Below are 24,660 nucleotides of genomic sequence, written 5' to 3'. Positions count from 1 at the left end.
ATATATATCTATTAATAGACAGAGTAATGTTATTCACCGCTCTGGGCAGCACCAAGCTTCCTTGTTAACAAGGCCAAAGACATTCCCCAGATATCAGCCATTGCAACAGCACTAAAATTATGCATTTAACACCAAACATGTTAGCAGCTGAAGATGACAAGTGCCATATGTAGTCCCCTTTCGTTGCTTTGTATTATGGTACATTCTCCACATATCTACATATTTGGGGCCTTGAGTGTTTCCACCACAGGGGTAAAGAGGAAAAGGAGGGGGAGGAGGAGGGGCAGAGGGAGGAAGAGGAGGGGTGCCTGCGTCTTTAAAAGCTAGATGGAGTGAGGGAGTGGGGCGGACGGGTGGCTGGCAGGATTGTGCTGACGGCAGGGCTTTGGTTCAGAGCATGCCCATTAGAGGGAGCCATAAATCCTGGGCTCTCTGGGCCGGGCTGTGTCAGCAGTCCACTGAATGAATTGATTTTAAACGCCACTGAAAAAAAGAGAAAGTGCAAGAGAGAGAGAGAGAGGGAGAGAGAGTGACTATTTAATTCACCCTCCGCCAGAAGCCCACACCCCGTTCCACCCCGCTTCTCAATTCAGGACTGTCGCTGAAAAGGGGGAGGAGAGAAGTCTAGAAACACTGAAACTGTCACCAGCAACAAGCCCAGGGCTACACGGCCCCCACGCGTTTGATTTAAACAAGAGGGAAACACACAAACCAAATACATAATCTCAAATTCCATACAGCATTTGTTCTCTCCCACCCCTCTAATTTTTCCTCTCAGCCCGCTCCTTTTATATCTCCACAAGAGAAATGAGACATATCGTAAAAAAAAGAGAAAAAAAGGCGCAGCTGCATTTGAAATTCAAATGTGTTGGATTTTGAAATTGATGTATGTGTTTATTCATTTACGAGCAGCATCCATGTGTGCATGCATTTGTATATTATCAGCCGCAATGAAACGCTGCACAGAGGGCCTGTAGCCCATCTTTCTCCCCGTGTGCCCCCTTGTCTTTGTTTGCTCCTCGAGCTGCAGTCACCGTGTTATGTTCAGCATTGCAAAAAAATCCGTCTGCAAACAGACACACAGTAAATTGTGCATGAGGACCAGTTTCAGGCGGTCATACTTATTTTATGTAAACACATTTAGTGTCTGTACTAACTTTCTGTTTGTCACACCTGACACCCGCACTTTGACATCCCTCTGTGTACGTACCTGTTGGAGTGTCTTCAGACGTTGCGGCAGTGGAGTGTGAGTGCTCTGCTCCCTTTGTACAGCGTTGCAGAGAGCAGTGTTACAAAAGACTGCAAGGCTGGGCTAAAAACACCTGCAATGCAACTGGAATGTAGGGAGAGGGCAGACCAGTAGTATGCAATATCCCAATCACAAACTTAAACCCTTTAACACGTATGTCCACCTAAATTAAGACAATTTGTCATTAATTTATTACACTGTTGGACTGTCAGATTGCTTCACAGGTAGCAATCCACCATATTTTACAAGGTTTCAGTTGTACACCTTTCTATATTGCTATTAATGTCCAACAGCTCCTGAGAAAAATATCCAACTCTTTATTGGCTATATGTTCCACTTTCTTCACCAGCCAGTGTCTACCCTGCTCTGCCTGGCTGTGGAGGTAGTGTACAACAGATTTATCAAAGAACGTGTGCTGAAGAAGCAGGTATGATGAGAGACTGAAGCACACAGTCAATGTACCTTAACACTAAAACTATTTGCTAAAAAGGGCTAAAAACCTGCAGAGGTGGTCATTTTCTCACTGTTTATCACTGTCGATGACCTTTTTCACTTTACACAGACTCAAGTCAATCATTAATAATACACAAATGTTGATTCAAGGAGCATGTTGTTATTGTTTGTAATTAAAGTTAGCCTGCAATCATTCATTTAAAAGCCAAGTTTTGTAAAACAATAAAAAAAATCTGTAAGAAAATTTGTTCATATCATTTGAACATGAAACAATATGAAGAGGAGGGGGGAGGGATTGAGGGGAGGGAGGTGGGAGGTGGGGTGGGGTGGGGTGGGGTGGGGCAGCGTCCTCTCTGGCTCATTACGCTGTTTAAAGAGCCGGCGCCTCCGAATCACCTGCCCAGCTCCACGCTTCAAACATGCTCAGCCACCAGGGATCATACATCAACTTCTCCATCAGTCCCCCGGCTTCACTTTTTCACTATTCGCCTCCAAACACTCGACTCTCGCACACAATCCATACGGCGGATGTGGAAAACGGATAGCATCGCTTGTTGAATGCTGATGTCACGCCTGCTACAAAAAGAATAATAAATTAGTTACAAACCAGCCTTATGTTGTGATGTATGCGATCATGAATGAAATTGAACACTTCCAGTGGACTTGCAGCAACAGAGGCCCAGTTTGTGGCCTCAACATCCTTAATACATGGCTCTCTTCTGCATGTAGAAAGTACACTTTCTCATGGCTAATTACCCACGGGCTAAGACATGAAGAGGACTCGCTGCCTATTACTATAAAGATTGCGAGGATATTTCACTTTGAAAAATGGCAAAGCACACAGGACTAAGGGCTTGATTACAAGGAGTGGGGCACACAGCCTCTACATCTTCCTTCCCTCATTTCAATTATGGCTGACTGGAGGCACGGCGCTGCCACCATCCTCAAATAAAACTAAAATATGATAAAGCTGAAATATCAGGCCCGAGACTGCTACAAGCCTCGAGCCATGTAAGGCACAGATACTCTGCACATAATTACAACATTCGCCAATATTTTTTTGACGGAAGGTTCAACGTGGATATGAGTGAAAGGGGGAGGGGAGGCATGAAGAGCATTCATGACACATGATAAAAAGCACATTTCATTTTGCCTTCCCTATGGATAACAGGAGACATGCCTGCATCGAGCTGCCACGGCTCTCACATACGTGAATGTGTAGGAATGCCGTGTTATTTTTAAGCTGCGAGATCATTACTCATGTGTAAGATGCATGAGCAAGAGAATCTGCTGTCATATCAGAGGACGGTGAGCATGGGGAGAGCTGAAAAGAGCATGTCGTTTCCAGTTATATGTTCCCTGAAAAAAATATTCCTGTGTTTGAAACAAAGCCCTATGGAATGGCATCTCAACAATGCAGGCAGCAGTAACCTAATACTAATATACTATTTTTATTTTTTTTGTGACAGAGGACAGAGAAATGTGCGACAAAGCAGATTCTTTATTCAGCCCATGTTTGCCCTTTTAAATGCTGCCCCCCCGTGACCCGCCACAGATGGAGGTGCTGTGTGATGTTGCCGATTTCCCACCGTTCTGCCCCAACAAGGTGGATCTCCTCTGGTGCCCAGATCCCGCGGTGGCCTTAGCACCGCGGGCGGCCACGCTCTGGCCTTCCTTACGTCAGTGTTAATAACAGTCCGGCATGCTCACAGTGCCGCTAGTGCCACGCAGGGTCAGCGCTCCGCAGATCTGGGCTTTCTGAGGAAATCCCAGCCAGCATGGTGCAGAGTCTCCTGCTACACAGGGAACATGATAATGAATGTGAATTGACAGAGGATTTGCGATGAATGTAATCTATCTTAGCACATTTTAAATTTAACCGTTAATTGCTTTGAGAATAGTCTTGGTTCAAGCACTGTTTGTCAAGCTGCGGCTTACGAGCAAAGCAATTTAGCAATTAAATTTAGCAAAAACACATATGTTTATGAAACACATGTTTTGGGACCTGACATGTCAACTCTCAACAGAGTCATATCAGTATTATCTCTTTATAAATCCTCTCTTATGACTATGAGGAGCTCCAAATGAATAGCACCAGTGTGGCCATTAAATAGAAGTATGAGTTTCAGTAGTTTCTTCTTTATTGACTAAAATTAAGAAGGCAAAACTTTGAAGACTAACATTTCTATTTCTTAGTTAAGTTGCATTCAAAGAGGGAGAACTGGTGCAGTTCTCTCTGAAATATCTTTACATTTGTGAAGTATACTACTCATTATTTTGTAGATTAAAGTACATAATATATCATTTTGTCGAGCTTATCTTGCTCATTAGATGTTAAAAACAGCTGATGCCTTCTCCTCTTCCTCTGGCATGATTTACTGGAGCTCTTCAGATAAAGAATCTTGGGCTACTTGTGTTTTTTTATTTCATGTTGTTATTTTTTTCTTGGACAGCTGAAGTAGCTCCAGCAGCTGCTTTTCAAAGTGAAGGAGGAAATGTTTTACAGAGGGAAGAGCCTCTGCAGCAAAATCAGGAACGATTCCGCCCCTTCACTCGTCACACAGTGTGGGGGATTCAATCAAAAGTCTGCCCTGTGACCTGTTCTCCGAGAAACAAACAGCCAGCAGAGTCTCCAAAGACCAAAGCCATCAGAGGAGGGCGGCTTGTGTGCGAGCTAAATCGTGGCACCTTTCTGAAAGCTTCCATCATGGAAAAATTGTTAGTTGTCGCAGTGGAGAGTGACTAGCATGGTGGTACATTGATACATTGATGCAGTGAATGCCTCGGACAGTGCGGTAAAAGTGCTGAGGTTGAAATTAAGCTGTTATCTCTGGCATGTATCACTAGGGAGGCAAGAAGCAGTGGTGCAAAGGCAGCAGCCTGTTTGCTTTACTGTTATTGCCTCTGCACATCCGTCCTCGTCTGACTCCCCTCATGTTCTGACATTTTAAACGCAACTCTAAGTTTATTCAGCTTTGATGTTTAGAGACTATCTTTCCTTTTTCAGTGGACATCAGTCCTTCTTGTTTTTGTAAACTACATTAACATTCCTGCATGTGGCATCACCTTAACTGTAAAAAATCAGTGTAATTACCAGAACGACACAAGATGATGAGAGGATTGGTGGTATGATCCAGGATGAGTGCTGTATTTTACACTGTGTGAAGACCCCAGTATTCTCTACTTCTGTATTGGTGTTTATTTCAAATATTAGAAAATGGGCCAAAGTTCTACTTAGAAAATGTTAAAAGTTAGCACTCTGGTGAAAATAGTAGTTTAACCAGTTATTGTTTTCTACTTAAAGGGACTGTGATGCATAATCAGCAGCTCGTTAGTCTTTTGTCCCCATTTTTATCTTCACTCTCTGTTAATGAAAGGATACTCTAAGCTATCTGGTACTACAAGCACTTGTTGTACTTAATTTACTGCAGTGAGCAGTGTCTTCTTGCAGCAGGAAACAAAACATCTTTGCATTGGGGTTAAATCATGTTAACATCAGCTTTAACCAACATTTTCCTTTCATAAACCTTAAATGATGAGCCTTAACCATGTTTCACTGGGCTTGATTTGGTGGGAAGACTGCTTACCATAAATTCTCATATTAATATTTGCCTTTATTTACCTCAAGCAGAGGGGCCCAGGCTTTTCAGACAGGCCTTTAATCCTTACACGCTGCCCTTGTTTTAAACTTGATGAAAAGTCAAAACTTTCTCCATATTTTGCAATTGTTTTGATAGTTTTAGTATAATGTACATTGCCACAGAACTAATTCCATGTCATACTCATTTCATTTGATATTTCTTACCAATCTTTTGTGTTTTTTGGATTCTTGTCAAGCTACTGCAAGCAATATTCAACACTTCCTGCACAGATGTCCTCCAGCAACTCAGTGAGCATCCTTTGTTCCTTCCCTGACAGGCTGTTAATGTTAAAATACAGTCTGATTATCCCTACATTACATTACCTGATGCTTGTATCCAAAGCGACTTACAATAAGTGCATTCGACCATGTAGATACAGTCCAGAAAATTGCAAGAATCGTGTGAGTATGTCACCTTCATAGAACATGCTGAACTGCTTCAAGTGCTACATTTAGAAACAATAAGAGATAGCGAAAGAGGTTTCAATCTGCAAGTCTACGTGTTGAATGTCTGCTCCTCCACCACTGTGCGGCAAGGGTTGCAATCAGTCCTGACATTATCTTCCTTTGATTAGACTGGTCAGTGCAAGAGAAGAACTAAAACCTCCAAGCCCTTCCCACAGAGTCTAATTCATCAATTACTTTTCCTAATTACTCATATTCACTATGGGGAACATTTTCTTGCTAAAGAAGCAAACAACAACAAAAAGTATTGTGGCGCTAACTTTTAGATCCACAACCACAAACACTTTCTGTGGCATGAGCTGGAAGCTATAATGGTCTCATTTGTTTACAGGCGAGGTAAACAAATGTATCACAATTAATCTGACAAAGATCTATTGATGTTCAAAATGCTGCACATAGCACCTTTAAAAATGTATATTATCATAACGTAGACAGTGAATAATATCCCTAAGGAACAGCGATTGGTTGATGTGCAAGATAATGACAGTATCAACAGATTGGTCTTTAAAGATGGAGCAGAGATTACATCCTTCAAAATCTGGGCCTCAGTGTTTATATTTTTATTTTCTTAAAACATGAAGGGCATTATGTTTTCTGGATCCCGAGATAAGTTTGCTCGTTAAAAGTTCAGGGCGCTCGTATGTCATATTTGTCTTCCTCCGGTGCAGTGAGTGAGGGGAACATAGGTGGAGGTGCTGGTTCTGTCACGCTGCGCTGACACCCCCATGAGTAATCTGGTGCATGATAAACAGAGGGTCGAGGTGTCATGGGAACACCTCAGCGACTGGCACAAGGGTAATTACTCTTCCTGCGTGGGTGCAACTCAAAATTTTTGAACCTTTTCTTTCTCCAATCATACTTGATGGATTGAGTGGAGGAGGGCGATCATCTGGTTCTTAGCAGGCTCACTGAGCGTGGTAGGCCTCTGTTGATTAATGATATCTGCTGCAAGTCACCAAAAGCGGAAATTAAGTATTTCTGTTTAAATGTAACATTTGTCTCCTTTGCTGGTGTTGAGAAAGGCATTTGTCAAAATCCCCGGGCTCTGGCGAAAGGTGGATTTCCTCTGGGAGCATGCTGGGAATTACTCCCTACTTTCACATTAATGGCATTCAGTGTTCCTATTTTATACCTTGAATCTGCTTTTCACCCTTTCACCTTTACAACATATTTTGAATATGGAGTTATTCCCTTTTAAAACCCTTAGCTGTGAGTTGAGGATTAAACATGTTGTAGATGATACCAGAAAGACAAGGAATGACCTTGGCGGTGCAAAAGGAAGTGATTCCTGGTGGCATCTCTGTCTGTGGGGGGCACATGGGAGGGGTTCTGGTGGTTTCACTGGTTGAGTTGGGTTACTGTTTGGCCTGATGGCAAGCCCTGCCATGCTGGAACAGAACAGACTCCGGCTCCTGAGGAGACTAATGGTTACAGGGCCTGGCCATCGTCCAGTGCTGCCCCAGCCACTGCCTCTCCCGTCGCTAGGATATCATTACCTCCAATGTGTTACATCAGACTCGCTTGGTCAGGCTCTGAAACAGTCAATACTCCACAATTTAGAAAATCAGCCAAGTTTGCAGAAACAAAGAGGCAATATCGGAAATAAAGACGGATATATAATCTGACGCCAGCCATTTTTTCATGCTGGGTGAATTATTTGTTGTCCGGAAGGTGGGGATGTGGAAGGGGTAGAGGGGAAGGAGGGAGGGAGCCAGGGATCTGTCAGGGGTTAGAGGAGGTGGTCAAGCGGCCTGAATAAACGTGCAAATCACAGCGCCCGACCACTGACCCTCCCCATCTCATACAAGCAGCCTCTACTTTTTCCATCAATGGAAATCTAATTGCTTGAAAAGCGATCAATGGAAACTAAATTGGTTTTGTGTGGAAGCGCGCATGGAATAAGCTCTGAGCTGTTTTAATGTGTGTTGGTTTTGCATCTTAAATCACGGTAATATTTGGAGTGAGCTCCCGCTCTCTGGAGGGGGTAAAGTTTGGTAGTGTCGAGACACCGGGGAGGAGGCACTCAATCAAGCTCCTAATAAAAATCACAGGCTTAATTGTTTTTCCAAACTCATAAATCGTCCAACTTAATGGGTTAATATTAAGACTTATATGAGAGTGGTGGGGTGCTTTTTTCGGATAGGCCGATAGCTCCTCTTTGTGGCGCTGCGACCACTGATAACCCTCTAGTGATCTGATATGACTAATCCCCTCTAATCCTTAATACACTCCTTAACATGCTCCTAACTGACAGCAGTCGATATGGGTGCACTTCTCTGTCTTATCGCTGATCTCTTTGTCTTTGTACACTCTCTGCAGCGAAATTCGCTCTTCTGCTCATCCTTTTGACCGCCGATCACTGGCACATCTGCATCAGTGTCACACATTTTAGCTCTGAGTGCTTCTTGATAAGCACAGGCTTGATCAGAGTTTTGAAATTGCTCCGACTTGTGGGGTTACCTAAAGGCTCACAGAAAGTGAAGATTGTGGCGGGGAATGGTAGAAAGCCAGGCCTTTTTCTACTGCAGCGTCCCAAACTGCTGCTTTTCTCCCCACTTGTCTTACCCGACGGACAGCTAGATTGACGACACTGGAGGTTGGGATGTGGCTGGTGGCCGCCGATCGTGTAGCCTTACCCAGGAAAGAACAGTCCCAGCAGAGTAATTTATTGACAGCATTGAGATGTGTTTCTGGCCAGGTGCTTCTCTCAGCCATCCCTCAGGTGCTTATCTATCAGTTATCAGTGCAGACAGAGCACAGACCCTGGTTGTATTTCTGTCTGCTATTGTAATTACATTGTAATTGATCCAAGGGTGTGCTGGGCAGTGCCCATGCAGTAACTTTGCAAGGCTTTCTTTTCTCTCGTTATCTGGAGAAGTGCTACAGTATCATTGTAAGCACACCTTGTGATGTTTTTTTTACAACCTTTTGCCGCTCGACCAAAATCTTCCTGTAAAAGTAAAAAGCAAAAGATAATAAAAAGCGATTACAAGGTGGACAAAATGAAAACAGATTTAACCATGAATACCTGATTACTGAAAGTCACAACATGTTGATTTGTTTCCATATGTACATTTGCAATCATTCTGAAAAACCTGAGACAGACAGAAAAGCTTACATGTCATTGTCTGCTTTATTGGAATTAATGAAGATGCTGTAAATCCGAGCGCATGTCTTTTCAGTATGTGTGCCATTACTCTCACAACAACAAACAGCACAGTTTGTGTATCATTCCAATCACGCATATTAACCAGCCCTCGCCACCCATCAATCTTCCCGCCGCCATTTTGTAACTGATGCTGAAATGATGTTATAAATGATGTTTGAAAATATCCCCATGCTGCCCTGCATCAGCAGTCTGAAGGCCTATCAGATGTTCTCCGCACACATCTGTGAGCTGTATTCACCTCCGGGAAATTAGCAATCAACCTTTTACCAGCCAACACCTGTATAAGGAACACAACATTTCCCCCATCCAGCCGCTTGTAATGTCAGGTCACACACCCTGCACGCCTGTTGTGTTGAAAATGTTATTGTTATGTTGATAGTAATTTCACATTGCTAATCACTGTCGTGGCATGTAATTTGCATGTCGGCTCCTTCTGTGTAATAACAACAGCCTTAGAGCGCTGCTGAAACCATCTGAAACCAGCGTTCGTCCAGGCTGTTGCAGCTCTTGAAGCTCTTGTGCAGTCTAATGTAAGTATGCACGCTCTCCCGCATGATCCCTCATTTATCATTTTGACACTGGCTACTTTTTTGAAGTGGAGAAAAATGTTGCAGTCAGCTCTTCCTTTGGTCTCGGAAAATATGTGCGAATGAGTGCGTGGATGTTGCGCGTGCATGTCTTCGACTGCTTGTGGAAGATAGAGAAGAATAATGTGTGTGTGTGTGTGTGTGTGTGTGTGTGTGTGTGTGTGTGTGCGTGTGCGTGCATGCCTGTACATTATTGTGTGTTTGTGTACATGCATCAGTATGATTAAGGAGCATGGGAACATGGCACTGGCTATTTACTGCTGATAAGTGTGCATATGTTGTTGTTGTTATTGTGTTGCATCGCCATTTCTTGGTTACTTGTTATTCTCATTCTGATGCTCCATCTATCCTGCTTTATGTAAGACAAAGTGTAACCTATTTTAAGAAGCTTGTTGACCTGGTACAGAAACAAAACTGTTTCAAAACTGTTAACAGTTGTTTTTTTCATCAAGCACCATTTTAGCTCACTTAAGTTGACTTTATGTTACAGACCGATGTCATTTAGGCACCTTTCAGTCCAACCATGACCTAGAAACATTGTTTAGCAGAACTCCTGACATTTACCTGAGCTGGGACTAATATCCCTGTTAAATTGCATCAATAGATATCTGAACAGGTATCTATATTGATTGCCATGAAATCAATTGCTGACATTATGATCCTTCTTACAGTGTGCTACTGGAGAGCCTCTGATAAACAGTCTGATCCATCTAGCAGCACAGAGGGATAATGTTACTTGGCTTTTGTGTTTTGTGTGTGTGTGTGTGCGTGCGTGTGCGTGTGTGTGTGTGTGTGTGTGTGTCATGGCAGGTTACAAATGAGTTTGTTTGTGTTCTGGCCGCAGAAACCTTTTTATGCCCCAGGCTGTGTGTGTGTTGTGTGGGTGGGTCTTGGTGAATGTGATAGAGACTAAGGATCTGTATGTGTGTGTGTGTGTGTGTATGTGTGCACGTGCCCACATAGCTTTATATGAGTGGGATGGTTATGAGTTTGAGATGCCTTTTTAGTATTTTGCCTGTTGTTACCACCCTAAGCCATATAGTTTCCTGTCCACCCGGTTTCGATCCCCATGCTTGCGCTGAGGTCAAGCAGGTGACCTATTGGTAAAAGTGCCTTGTGTGCCAATAAATGCCTAGCAGTATTAATCACATAGGAGCCCTCACTCTGTGAAGAGGTCAATGCTTTAAAGGGCAGAGAGCTGCCTAAGACTGAAATACAGCCAGGGCATCTTTCCGGTTGAATGTACCAAAAGTTTTATTAGTTCCCCCAATGAGGTCACTCTGCCCTGCATAAATGAAATCTGTCGATATCCCATTATAGGCTTTTGGAACTTGATTGTGAGGCATCTGTCAGATGCATATTTCATTCTAAATTTAGTTAGCCGGCTGTAAGTAATGCATACATTACCACCAGCTTATTTCCCAGTGTACATGGCTGCAGAACATCTGTTTTTCTATTAAGTGAGAGATGAAATATTAATCTGAAAGCAGATCTGGTGCGAGTCAATCACTGACAGGCCGCAGTGACAGCTGCTGTGAAAGTAACACTATCATGTCAGGTGTCTGCCTGGATACATCTGATCACGACATCAACACACATTGCAGCTCAGAGCCAAAACATGAACGGGTTCACCGGATCAAATGGACTGTTTTATTAACTGGGTCGATCTAAGCTGGTAATTGGAGAGCAGTTACAGTTAAAGGAATGTAGTGTTGATTTGTTCAAAAGGAAGATGCTCACATCATGAAATTCACCTCAGCGCTACAGTTTAGCTATTAACTGCAAATACACACAGGAAAGCATAGGGCCGTGATATACTGGTGACAGTGACAATGTCTTGCTTGTTTCAGAAGGAACAAGGACCAAAATCAACATCGATCACGTGGTTGGGCAGTGGCAATGAGAAAAACACTGATGGCCATAATTTTCAGCAAAATTAGTCATCTGCATTGGCTCAAAGTCATCCCCGTGTACGACTGCCTTAACAGATGTGCACAATCAATATAATGTATGCTTCACTTTTTCTTTTTTCTCAGTTGGCCCATTGAACATGCTGAATTGGTTAGAAATCAGACATTTGGAAAACAGGACTTCCAATGAAACTGGCTCAAATAGACAAAGAGTAAGCACCAAACTAAAGTCTAATTTTGCTCAGTACAAAAAAAAGCATGTGATAGATTTTGCATTAATCACTAAACGCATCATCCACCTATTGAATTTATCACTCCACTCAATGAATTAATTGCACAAACAGAGATCTATAGTATGCAATTATTGTCCTCTAAATAGCCCCTGTGAATGCTTGAAAAGCTAATTGTATGCCAATACCGCTCAAAGGCGAATTCTATTGACTCACAGCATCTGAAGAATTTAGTATCTGGCTTGGTTGCCAGGTGACGGGCACTAGACCTTGGCTGACGGTGGTTGCATTGAATGTTTCTAATCATATAGACTGAAAATTGTCATGTGTAATTCAATATGATGTAAGATATGATCTTAAACAATAACCGCAACTAGCATTAATAAATCATTACATATAACATTCATTTGGAGCATTAGTTCATTTAGACTAATCAAGTTGACACCAGTGATCATCCTCTTTGTTGCTCTTCAGTGTTGTGTAACACCAGATTGTAGACTGCATGCTTTGCTTTTTGATACAAAAAGCATTTTAGTTCAGGCCGCAGAACAGTGAATGTAAGAAATCCACAATTTCATTAGTGCAAAGGAATTCTGATTTCATACAGTACGTTCGTTTTGCTGGGACAAATATGGCTTTGTTTTTATAAACAGCTGTTCTTAGTCCTTTTACCAGTGTTTGTAATAAACAGATTTTTAGATGGGTCTCTGCAGTAGCGACATTTGTTTTTTGAAAAAATACAACGTGATGTGAGCGTGCAGAGCTCCACCAAGGCTGCAAAATCATCTTAATTTATCAGTCTGTGTCCTGAAAATGTGCATACACTGAAAACATATGTTGGTGTACTGTAAGTGAACTATGGCCTTTTTTATAATATTCAATTTTAGAAAGATCTTTTCCAAATTCATGGTTATCCATCAGACACATTCCACCAATGGCTTAACATGACTCTGATATCCCTCCACCAGCATCAACAAAAAAACAGGACTGAAAAGACAACTTCCTTGTCAAAGGTAGTAAAATAAATTAAAATAAAAGGCAATAAAATACTACAAAGCAAATTCTTTACATGCATGTGAGTGTAGCATTAAGTTTCTAAGAATTCAGTCCAGAAGAGTAGTTCAGTGATGCAGCATGCATCGCCACTATGGCCCACATGTTGTATCAGTGACTTCCAGCAGTAGGTTCCACAGCAGGGCTGCACTGTACGTCCCTGCAGATTTCCCTTCAGGCCCGACTGTGTGCCGACAGAACTGTCCTCCCTCTTGAGCTAAAGATGCTTGGACATTAGCATACACAGGTTGTCACGTGTAAATGAATGACAAGACTTTCATCTCCCAATGTGTCAGCCTCGCTTAGCGGTGACACGGTTCAATGTGCCCGCAAAGTGCCACTTTGGTTGCCTGTGGAACCAGCGTACGATTGAAACCCTGCCTCACAAAGATTACTTAATAAATAGAATAATTTCACCATCAATATTACCCCAGCTTTGTGACAATGTCAAAAGAGAGCAAGAAAACAACCAATCTATATTTGTTATGAAACTTTGCCATCCTCCCAGTGTTGTGTGCAGCCATTTAAACCATAATAAAAAACTGAGATATGTTTTTGTGTTTTCATCGCCTGGCTTCAGTATTTTGCAGTAGATTTCCTTCATCTGCTATGTTTTCCACACATTTGACTTATGATAGTGTTGGTCACGGTGAGGTTTTATTATTTGGCACATGCAGATGCATATATTTTTACAGGTTTATTCGGATACGGTTGCTGAACTCAATTACTGTACATAATCGTAACCCTGATAGTTAAAGGGATGTCAATTACGTTTTGTTGGGTATATTTAATGCTCATTAAAAAATTAAATGTGTGAAGGCTCACTTTGCACAGACAAAATTTAAAACATGAATATTTTATGAGACCTGTCTTGTCTGTCTTGATTACTGTGACTAGTTCTGCTAGCAGCTGCTCCAGATTTTGCAAAGCCGTCCGTGATCTAGTCCCAAAACTTCTGACGTGCTGTCCTCAAAATGGATGACATCTTGATTCCCTGGTAATGAAATCATCACTGGGATATTGCAGACGGTTTTAATTCTGATTAAAAGTCATTTTTTAAAGAGATGACCTCAAACATCTCACTTCTCTCATCTCCGCTCTAATTCTTCATTTCCCATTGCTCGGAGTCGAAGTCCTGAGTTGGCAAAATTCCGCTTGCGAATAGGAGACGTTTATCAAATTTCTCCATTAATCTGATGTTCAGGCCTTGATTAAAACGCTACCCCACACAGACAACGCAGATGCTCAAAGTGCAGACTTATAGGAATGTACAGATTGATACAGATGTGCTGCACTCCTCTGCCTTGTTCGGACGCAGAGGGTGGGGATGGGAATCGATAAAGGGAATGCTCTGTGATTGGGGGGGTCGGGTTTTGTCTTTAGTGTTTATCCTGACTCAGCACAAAGTCAAAAAGGCAGCATGTGACCGAAGAGATGACTGATGCGCCGAATCCCCCCCCCCAAAACCCCGCCACCCCCCTCCTCCTCCCTCCTATTGGTATCTGACGGTCAGGGATTCCACAGAGCAAGCAGAGATTGATTCCCCCCCACCCAGAGATAGGGCTTGTTTTTCACATAGGGTGATATGAGACTTTCAGAGAGGGTCTTAGGGGAGGTGTGGGGGGGTGGGGGGATGGGGGGGTATTGTGCAGGGGCAGTGGGATTGGTATTGGTGGAGATGACAGGATGGTGATGTGGGGATAGGCAGGACTGATTGGAGTTGAGAAAGAAGTGAAAAACTGAGACAGAGATGGAAAAGCGGAGGTCTGCTCCCGGAGACTGAAGGGATTGGCCCGCTGCTTCATTCCAGCCATCCTGAGCTCAGAGACTTCACTCAGGCCGGCCGGTGTTTCTGGACAAGTTGTCCTCCGGTGTATAGATCCACTGTCTTCTAATGCTGATTGATATTAATCAAATTGTCTTTGACTGACACAGCAGCCAAGAGGCACGATTTTTTAACCCAAAAGGCAATTTTCTAAAATGGGCCTGAAGTCTGCAAGCGTTCTTGCCGACTGCTCCTGCCAGGGCCACTGACCCCTGGATAGCACATGTAATGGATGAGTACATATGCCTTGTGCTGTCTCCCTCTCTCTGAGCGGAGGAGACATGAACTAATTAATTACGGGGGATGTTGGCCAGGCTGGACGCTGACACGATCGTTGTGGCTGTGTGGTTATTGACTACTCCACAGAGGAAAGTTGCTCATTTAGCACTGTGTTGCGAGCCTGGGAGGTCACTGATCATTGTGGAAGGAGCATATGCTCTGTGTTTGTCTGTCTCTCGGCTTGTGTTTGCTCCTGTCACGCGCAATGTGTGTGTGTTTTTCGTCCTGCATGTGTGTGTGGTATTAATTGCATGATGTAACTAGTGAGCCTATTTACGTCCATCACATTTGTTTTGCAGTTATCATTTTTTTGATTTGAAACTCAAAGTGTTTAAGTAAATTGAAGCCAGTTATAATAGGCAGCTTTTATTTCTCCAAGCTCAAGAGTAGTTGTGGACATTCCAAGTACATGGCAAGTAGAGTAGATTAGAGGGTTATGCCCTTGAACATCTCTGGTTCTCTGTATTATTCTGAAAATATAGATTACAGACTCGGGGTCAGGGAGAGCACCACAGGAGACTATAGAAAACCACTGCAATCATCTCAGTCAGTCTCCAGCCCTGATTCACAGATGCTTTTGAAATTCTAATGCGCGCCAAGATGGATGTGGAAAAGTACTCAACTGCAGCTTAAAAACAGATAAATTATGATGGCCATCCTTTTACAAAACAGATTGCCTTAATGGCAGAGCCTAACTGTGTCGGAGCTTATGGTGTTTCAGCTTTAAATGGCGCACCTCAGGGACCTGTCGTGGTGCTGCAGATCAACCTTGCTCTTTAGGGGAGGAGATGCTTTTCTAATTGCTTTGGCTTTTGCCTTTTGACTTTTGGTCCTCAGGCATGCATACCAGGGGCCAATGAGAGGCTGAGGAGGGAAGGTCTTCTGGGAGATGAGTTAGGCAAGTGTTTCAGATATTGTCAGTGGGAGAGGTTATGGTGGAGTCTCTGATTCTGCTGTTGTTTTATTTATGAGGCTTAACGCAAGGCTGAGATTCATGGTGGGAATAGAGTATACAAGCTTTACTTCAAGTTTCTCAAATTCTCACTGACAGGTAGGGTAAGGTATTGATGCCCAGTTCTGAAATGGAACTAGCTCCAACTTCATAAGACTGGTCATTTGTTAGGAAACATGTTTTTTTGATTCCACTTATTGATCCCTAAAAGAGAACTTTGGACCTACTGCTTTCTTTTTTCCCTTTCTTTTTCATGTAGGAATCAAAAACACTTTTGACAATGTTCATTTATTATTTTTATTTTTTTCATGGCAGCCTAAATCTGAAGAAAATGTGTGTTTGCTCTCAGTAAGTTTTGTTTACTTTTATTTGAATCGAACGCCAAGAATCAAAACCAGGATTTGATGGAAACAGAATCCTGAGGATCTCCAAGAAACCAAAATAAATATTACAGGGACCTCTCTTTATTATTCAAAATATCTGTAGCTGTTGCTTCTCTTAGTTGAGACTTGCACCAGAATGGCCCCCTTACCTCTTAATAGAAATAAGAAACCTCAAGGAGGAAGCAACTACACTGCACAGCTCAATTAAAAAAAACTTAATAAATTATACCTTTAGTATCTTTTCTCTCTCTGCTGTCATAAATCCAATAAAGCTAAGGTCCTGTGGGTCTCCTCATAATAGATGAAGACAAAACTCCCCTCGGGACCAATTAGACCATCAGGAAATTGCTATCTATTGGATTGTGTACCATTTGAAAAATCATATTGAGGATCTTTTCAACAAACACTTGTCAGGAAAACATGATCTAGCTGATTCACATGAGGCCGAGAGATTTTATACTCGTGCATATCATCTTTATTTCCTTATGGCGCCCTTGCTACAGTGATTGCCAATTGCACCGGTTGTTTGCTGTGAACATCAGCTTCCTTTATAATGACCCAGCAGTATCAGAATCTAACAGCTAATGGTGAGGGAGTGACAGTTGTCTTTTTTCCATCCCCAGCTGATGGAGGTGTCAGTGGTGTGACATAGACAGGTGACACGAGTGAATTGGCAGGTGTATCTTGTTGCAGTTGTTTGGGGGGTGAGCTCAAGTTGTGGGTGGTGGGATGAGCGTCTGCCTGGCCAGAGGGAGATGGCGATTCATACATTTTTAATGGTTGTCTGGGGGTGCTTACGCAGCTCCTCGTTACTGCCCATCCAACCTGTCATGGCACTGGGCCCACCAGCCCAAGCAACAGTCCCTCCTTCACACACCTCAATAATTTAGTGCATGTGTTTACAGAACGTTGACAAAGTCAAGTGTACTGGCCCCTGTATACATCCCAGGATGAATAATACATGTGACCGGTTCAGGAATGTGCCTAGCGGTATGGAAGTTCAGATCTACCACACATAAGCAGAGTAAATGTCCTGACATTTCAAATATCCACTGTGCTGAAATGTGCTGAACGCACAGAACTACTCAGACTCCCCGTGAAGAGGGAGAGTTGGTTAGGGTGGTGGTGGTGAATGGGGGGGGGGGCAGTTTGTGATGGTGGGAGGGGTGAGAATTGTACTCCAGAAATAAAGAGTTCCTCTCTCAGAACAATGGCCTGAAACAAACCCTGCATGGCCACAGGCTCTTTGACAGGATGCTACTTGTTTGATGCTTCTGTGCTTTTATCTGTTGTCTGAGATGCTTAGGAGAATTACAGACAGCAAGAACATGTGGGTGTTATGTTAAGCCAGAATTACATTTTTTTTTTTTTTCTATTTAAAACTGGGAGTCCAAACTATGATCCCACGAGGATGAAAAAAAAAAAGATGAGGAGCTCTGGGGAAGGAAGGCAGGAATCTACACTGCTTGTTTTTACTCCACTTTTTTTATTTCCCTCCCACTGAATGAAGTGTTGGAATCTCCTCAGGAGTGAAACGATGACTAATCAATTTTATAAGTCCCTCTGGTACAACAGCCCAGGACAAGGAAAAGCCTCTAATTTTACTAGTACTTAACAAATTTATGAGTTTGTGTGCTGTTGAAAATGGCACAAACAGAATCAGCGTTGTGAATGATGCTTGTGTTAGAAATCCAGGGGCATGCATCAGTAAACAGTGTCCTCCTGTTGCTTTTTTTTTTTTATCCGTTTGCTCCTAAAAATAACAATCAACACTGAGGAATTACAACTCAGCAAGCCACTGCAACATTTTATGGTGGACAGAGATGTAAAACACCTCGCTTCAGTCACTCCCAATCAATGTGATTTTTATGCACGCCATGACATGCGTGCAATGTGGAGGATCACATTTCGAACTGAGTTATTTGCAAGTAAGACATTATGCAATATTGTGTTAGACCTGTGTACACTACATACACAAACACAAACAGACATTGCTTGCATTTTGTTTTCCCCAGGCAGCATCAGTGTTTCTGAAATGAAGCAGACAGCAAACATTTCCTGTTTGTTACATTGTAGGTGTTATGCCGTCTCTCGTGGAGCAGATGCCTGAACCGCTGTTAGAGGCTAAAAAACACTCGCTCCCATAATCCTAATACGTACTCCAAGTCTAATGAATGTCTCTCACGTAATTCAGATTCAAGTTTTGTAATCAGTCTGAAAAAAATGCCCCAAAATGTCACCCTTTTTCAATCTAGATCAACAATTTTGGATAATGTGGAACAATATCAGATTTCTCACCTTAGATGGAGGCAGCAGGAAATGGAGCAGGTGAGACGAGACAGGACTGGTGCCCTATGCCACCTTTTGTTCCAAGCCAGAGTTACCACCTAATAAAGTACTGCAGGCAACTGGTGCCTGGGGCCCTAGGCCTTCCAGGGCCTCAAAGGCCCCACATTCATTGCATATCTGTGTGTTTAAGGCAATGTGAATAATCGCGCATGTGTGTGTGTGTGTGTGTGCACAAGAGAGGAATTGCATCACCTCAAAAATTGAAGACATGGAAACAGCCTTTATTATCGTGGCTAAATTATTGAAAACAAGGATATTGACTGCAAACCAGTCTTCCCTGGAATCGAGCAGCTGTACAAAGGGCAGCTGAGTCCTACAGAAGTAGACCTCAAAATGGAAAAGCTCAATGGCTAAACACAATACCTCATGTGTGGAGGAATTGGAACTGTGCCTGAGGACCTTTTCTCTGTACTCATCCTGTGTCCTTTGTTATGTTGGAGTGAATGTTTCGTTCTTTCCTTTTTGTCATGTCATGACAGGCAAACTGTCACGGAATTACTCACAAGATAAAAGGAAAAGTGAATAAATAGGATAGAAACCAGGAGCTCAATCAGTTTAAAAGATGCTGAAAAAACAGCATCGTGGTTGAGTACAGAATACATCACCTCTGCTGACCATGTTGGTGCGTAGTACTAAATAAATAGTGTTTAACCAAATCACTACAAACTGAGGCTCAACAGACCCACACCTTTCTGCTCCAGGACCCTGTAACAAGTTAACCCTGTGCTATCATCTATGGATTCTATAATGTGTTTATAGAAATGTTCACAATTGAACAGCATCCAAAAAAGTGTCTTCCACGTTAATCAGGGGACTTACCTGGGGAGCACAAAACAGTGTAGGTTTAAGGCCTGCCCCACCATCTTCTGGGACTTTGGGGGTTCTGTAATTTTGAGAGAACGACATGTCATGTCAATAAAGTGTCAACATTTGTATCCCTCAGCAAAACAGATCACAGTGGATTGACCTGCAGGGACACTGGCTGTAGGGTAATACAGGGTGGTTGTTGGGAGCATTTGCAGAGGCAATATACATACACACACATGTAAGCGCTGCATTCACCTGGGGGGACATGTTGACGGGAGCTGACTCTTGATTGAGGGGCTGTCTCTCTCTCCCTTTGCAGATTTATGACTGAGAGGATTTGTGTCCAGTCCAACTTATCTTGCTGATAGACAGCCTTGTAGATTTCCTTAGAGTGGATTTATGTTCTGTGGGCGCCAGAGTTGTTGGGGTGGCGCTCTGCACCTCACATATACCCATTTTACACTTTATTTAAACTTTACATGTCCACACGGCTGTGTCACCCTGCTCTGAGTGGCTCTCAACCTCCAGCCATTTACTAGAAATGTAATTATTTATGCTCCATCGTAGAGACAAGATTTTATAAGGAGTCTCACATTTTATCTAATTTTCCCTCGTCTCTGAAGATGGCCGATAATGGTGTTGAATTTCTAGCAATGCCATATATGGAATATTATTTTACCACATTATTTTAAAGTCAGCGTGATTTATGGGGCCCAGACTCAAGACGTGATGATCGTAATTAATCTGAACCGCCGTGAGAGGAAAAGGCCAACCACTGATCTGTACACGGCATATGGCTGTGGGATCTTATTCTCCCTGCACCAAATCTCACTTCTTTCACCTGAATCAGCACGTTTGGCTTCCCTGTGCAAGGGTGCTCTGCCAGATTCCAGTCATCCAGTCATCACTCTTTAGCACATATGTCTGTTTAGCCATACGGTTAAAAAGGTGTGATCCAAAAAAACATAGACACTCTTTTCACTCTGTCTGTCCACGGGGGGGGAAAATACACTTTTTGGTTTAAAAACAAAAGCCATCTTGTATCATCATGTATTGTAGGCATTGTTTGGTGGGACACAGGCAGGATCAAATTTGTATCTTGCCCCTGATGGAGGGACGGGCTCATGTGGTGACCTTCTCATACCATGAACATTTGCAGAAAAAAAACTCATCTGAGCCTCAGACTGGCAGACAAAGAAGACACTAGTAGCTGGAGAGCTGGAAAGACAGAGAAAATTCTGAGTAATATTGATCTTAGTTAATTAGATTCCTATCTAGTCTCTGGGGACTGGTGTTCCGGCAACACATTTCAGAGTGAAGAAAGTGGCTGAGAGATATACCAGTATATGAACTCAGTTAATTTAATTTCAAAGCCCCGAGTACAAAATGTGATTTGATTATTGGGAATATTTTTCATGTCTAATTACAATTTCTCTTTTCTCCCCTAAAGTTTATCTAAACTTTTTTTTCTTTTTTTTACACAGAATCCTAATGAATCTCAGTCCTTGTTTAGAACTAATGACCAAGTGTTTATCTTTCCATCCCGCCCCACCACCACCACCAGATCCCCTCCCATGCAGCTCAGTAATTCAATATGTAGTGCAGAAAAATTAGATTTGAAATTGAGCGCTGATATTGTTAGTTTCTCCACACGTTGAAACTAAATGAATTTGCACATTGAATCACTAATTAGGAGGTATTTTATTTCACTTTACCTCAAGTTGACGCCTGTGCAATAAAAGATGATATTATAAAGGTAGGTCCGATTATCATTCCTTGGCGATGCATTTAGTAACACGTGAGCAGGTTCCATTCAAACTAAACAAAAAGGCACGGTGACTGTCTTCAGCCTTACTCGTCTTCAGGCTTGTCAGTAAATTGCAGTGTTGTGGTCTCACTGTGTCCCGATCTTGTGCTGGATTTCCTCTGGGACTTCCTGGGTGTGTGTGTGTGTGTGTGTGTGTTTGTGTGTGATGGCTGGGGGGAGGGGTCATGTTGGGAAGCAGCAGCCTGACGTCTGGGGGCCACACACCAGGTCACCGGCTTTCATGGCTGATCTGTTTGTCATAATGGTTTTTAAAAGGTCACGTGTTGATTAAAATGACTGATCGTTAAAAGCATCCGTTGGTAACGTGCGCACACACTCACACACACACGCACACATGTGCACATATATCTGCAGGTCATGTCCAATGGTGTAGAATGCCATTTGTTATGGATGGATGCAGAGAGGGCCACAGATACATGAATTAGTGGAGTAGGTCAGGCAAATATATGAAAAGCTCTACACTCTGTTGAAATATCGTCACATTTGTGTCGTGTCACTTAGTACAGCAAGTGTGCATGTGAGGGATTTTTTTTAGTAATATGGTCACTGCCAGAGATACAGTACAAGCAGTGCAAGACGTGTGGCATTAGCATCCGCTGAATGGGATTATCCTTGTATTATCCTCACACTTGTCACATTTATCTCTTACACATTATTTTTGCACTGCTCCGGCCCTCTGACCAGATTCTGGCTCTGCTGCAAGGCAGTTGTTCTCTGTGAGAAGCTGACTGTACAGGGACATACCTGTGTCTCACTTCAACCCCCCACACCTCTTGAGCTGCTCCCCGCCCCCAGGCATCTCGTTGTATGGGGGCTATAATTGTTGCTGTAAATTCTGCCGCTCCCCTACGCCCCTGTCTTAACCGCCCATTACGCATGGTTCACTACGGCCCTTGTTGATTGCAGCTGTCAAGAAGGGCAGATTTATGCACTCTGGCTCGAAGATGGAGGGATGGAAGGGAGGAGTGAGAGAAGGGGTGATTAGGGGGAGGCGGGTTTATTGGGTGAGCCCACGCTTGACCCCTCCTCCTGCCCGGTTTACCCTCACTGGCTTAGGTGGAGATGAGCTGCCACAGCGGCCTGGCAGAGGCAGACTTGGTCCAAGCCTGCAAGATGGAGGGAGAAACGAGTGCACTAAAGTGGGCTGGCGATGCGATCTGGGCCTGATTCGTGGAGCTTTGTTGTGTATGTGTGTGTTTATTCTGCTGTTCACGCACACTCTTCTCAGCCCTCAGCCGGCCTCTCAGACACCCTGTCCTTTCTCAGAAAACACCACTTGTGTAACAAAGGCTGCTAATCTGTTGAGTACAGCAGTGAGCCCCGTGTGGGGGAAAAGCACTTCCTCAGCCCATCACAGAGTCCGCTGTGGTCACACTCTAATCCACTGAGCCATCACAGCACTAAAATAAACCATTATACTCTGATAGGTCCTCTGCTCTGCTCTGCTCTGCTCTCCTCAGCGCTATTCTGTGGAACAATGTTAGGAATCAACAGAAAACTCATCAGCCACAAATCAACTCATTCATTTTGACATTTAAAAAATACCAAACAGATGTGATTAAACGTTCTTAAATGAGAGGATTTACTGGATGTTTTAATTTTTTTCTAAATACTTTTTTTTTTTATGTTGGCCAGACAAAACAAATACATTTAGGACAAACCTCATGGGACATCTGCGTCGTCCATTTTTGTTTATAATATTGACGAATTAATTGAGCATTGAAAAGGGAAATAACACGGTTTAAACTTATGTAAAGGGTTTGAAGGTTTCATTATGTGTTCTTTAAGTTTTGCTTTCATTATGTTATTATGCATTGCCACTTATCTTTCTCCTCGTGTTATGTTTCGTTATCTAATCCGTTGGAACGTGTATATCATTTGCCATCCATTTCTATGTTATGTTATTTCACTTTAATTATCTGCAGTACTGCGTCATTTTGCTAAGTTCATGTAAGCTGTGCGGTGGGTGTGGTGTGGTGCCGTGGGTGTGGTGCGGTGGGTGTGGTGTGGTGCCGTGGGTGTGGTGTGGTGGGTGCAGTGCGGTGCGGTGGTTAGCACTGTTGCCTCACAGCAAGAAGGGTCCAGGTTTGAATCCTGGTTGGATGCTGTGTGGAGTTTGCATGTTCTCCCTGCGCTTGCGTGGGTTTTCCCTCCTTTCTTCCTCCCACAGTCCAAAGACTCTAACCTCTAACCTGCTCACACTCTAAACCGTAGGTGTGAGCTGTGATTGGCCAGGGTGTACCCCGCCCCTCGCCCAAAGTCAGCTGGGATTGGCTCCAGCTCCCCAGATAAGCGGTATAGATAATGGATGGATTATCGTTATGTTATGTTTTCTGCCTTCATGCTTTGTTTGTCACGTTATTTTCGGTCATGTGTTATATTAGGAGTCACTTTGTGTGTGTAGTGTGTTTGACTGCATCATTATTTGTCTTTATTCTGTTTGCTATTATTTGTCCATTTTATTGTGTATCATTTGTTCATTTCATTTGCGATCTTGTGAAAGTGCTGCTGATTGTTGACCTTAAATCCTTTTCTATTCATCCAGTACTGTTTTGTTTGGTTCTATCTTGATGTATTTTCCGTTCTATTTTGTCCCACTAGTGTCTTTTAAACGGATCCATTCACACTCTGGAGCTGGAGCTGCTGTTTGTTAGATAGTGATAGATAGTGCTTGTTGCCCAGTTGGCAGCATTACTGTAACGCAGCTAAACGTGCACAAGTCTCTAAGTGGTCCCTAAGTTGTCCTGCGGGATGATGGGATGCCATAGTAGCATCAGTAATGGAATTACAGGAAAGACCGTGCCCTGGTCGCACTGGCGAGAGGTACAAATGGAGGATGGGATGGAGTGAGGAGGAAAGGCAGAACCAGAGCCAGAGGTAACAGACCAATCTACACTATGGCACTTATGGAATTACCCAGTGCACCTTCTTTAGGCTAAGGAATCAATGATGCTCATTAATAATTCACAGACTGGGGAGGGAACCATAACTGTCATAAATGGTAATTTTGTTTGAACATAACAATCCTTTTCATTGGGATAAACAGACAACATTATTCATCAGCAAAAAGTATAAATATTCATGACACGCACACACATTGTGTATACAGAATAGCAAGCAACCTGCAGAAAAAATATATATCCAGGCTGTATTGATGTGATTTCCCCTGAATGATGAAATAATTTACAGAATTGATTAAGATGAAGGCTAATCTTTACGAGGCATATATGGCTGCATATGAATGCACCAGAGCCCTGCTCAGTCATGTGGTAGATGGATGATAAGCTGGCGTTTGTCTTTCAGCATCGTGGAAACATCAGAGGAAGTTGTCCCGCAATATGTCACCTTCATTTCTTCATTAGCTGCAGAGAGTATCAAGTCTGAACCACTTTAAATTTTTATTTATAGCTCCATTGCTTTCTTAGAATTATCAGAAACACAATCACAGTTACTGCCGCAATCCATATCTATCTGTTGTGTC

This window comes from Pempheris klunzingeri, chromosome 17 (assembly GCF_042242105.1).
Source record: "Pempheris klunzingeri isolate RE-2024b chromosome 17, fPemKlu1.hap1, whole genome shotgun sequence".
Classification (NCBI taxonomy): Eukaryota; Metazoa; Chordata; class Actinopteri; order Acropomatiformes; family Pempheridae; genus Pempheris; species Pempheris klunzingeri.
This window is presented reverse-complemented; position numbering follows the sequence as displayed.